General features: G+C 37.1%; 1 non-coding gene across 1 annotated transcript; it reads right to left on the reverse strand.

Annotated features, from left to right (window-relative positions):
• Positions 1 to 541: 541 nt before the first annotated feature.
• LOC149518202 (U2 spliceosomal RNA) lies at positions 542 to 737 on the reverse strand. The gene has a single exon (XR_016343873.1). It is a non-coding gene; the product is annotated as a U2 spliceosomal RNA (small nuclear RNA).
• Positions 738 to 1,194: the final 457 nt, after the last annotated feature.

Below are 1,194 nucleotides of genomic sequence, written 5' to 3' on the forward strand. Positions count from 1 at the left end.
TTTGATGTTTTAGTGAAATTGGATAACTAATTTTGTGTCTATTGATAAAAAATGTTCACACATCAATTAGGAGCTCTTTATCATAAATGTTGCATAGCATCCTGGTGACTGAAAAACAGACGTACATTTTCACAACTGCAGTCATAATCAAACTCAAAAACAGTATACAGTCTTAAAAAGAAGACGTACATATAGAACCTCTACATCACACTTCAACCAGAACTAATATGCTATAAAGATAAAACCTTTCAGGCCATTATATGAAACAAATTACCACCGATGACATCAAGTCTGTTGAAACAACGCTCTCATTGCTTTTCCACCAGAACAGGGACTGTAGATTGGTAACCACATTCTTATCCAGCTGAAAAGAAGCCTAGGCAAAAACATCAGGATTTATGGTTAGTTTTGATCCAAACACCCAGCAGTTATGATCAGAACTTCCTGTAACAACACTGCATGAATGATAGAAATCTGAGATCGAATCTCAAATCTAGTTCTTCAAATAAATTCAGGCTTCAAAATAATTAGACTTGAATTGGTTGGGTGTGCCAGACCCAAGCTATAGTGCAACGCTTGGGCGACGCTTATGAGCCCCAGTAGCAAGCTACTGTGATGAACTCTCCCCTACAAAAAATTAACTTAATATCATGTGAGCCAATAGCAGACGTATCAGATATTAAACTGATAGGAACAGTTACTACACTTGATCTTAGCCAAAAGGCCGAGAAAGGTATGTTTTAACACTTTCAAATCCGCTTCTTTTATGAGCAGATTCTCACCCCTTCTCACTTTCCACTTTATAATGTGGGATTTAGGTAAGCCGTCTATAATGCCCTGATTATGCAGTACTTGGCACTGCTCTCGGATAAAGAGAGAACCCTTCCTAAATAGGCTATTTCAGGACCACTTATGACTTGTTATGAATCAAATTAAGTGCCATAGTTGCATCTGTGGTTAGTATGTATGCTCCACTATGAAGTTTGAGCGTTTTCTTTCAATAGTTACATCTGGGGTTAGTATGTATGCTCCACTATGAAGTTTGAGCGTTTTCTTTTAGCATGGAAACTCCATTCTCAATCATGATAGTAATAAAGAAATAGTGGTCATGTAAGAGAACTGTCTTCGGTGCAGATTCAATATAGTTGGTGCAAAACAGAGTTAAAGATTCAAATTCCATTTTTAAATGGGTGG

Source organism: Durio zibethinus, chromosome 7 (assembly GCF_047325235.1).
Source record: "Durio zibethinus cultivar Kanyao isolate XHJ-2024 chromosome 7, ASM4732523v1, whole genome shotgun sequence".
Lineage (NCBI taxonomy): Eukaryota > Viridiplantae > Streptophyta > Magnoliopsida > Malvales > Malvaceae > Durio > Durio zibethinus.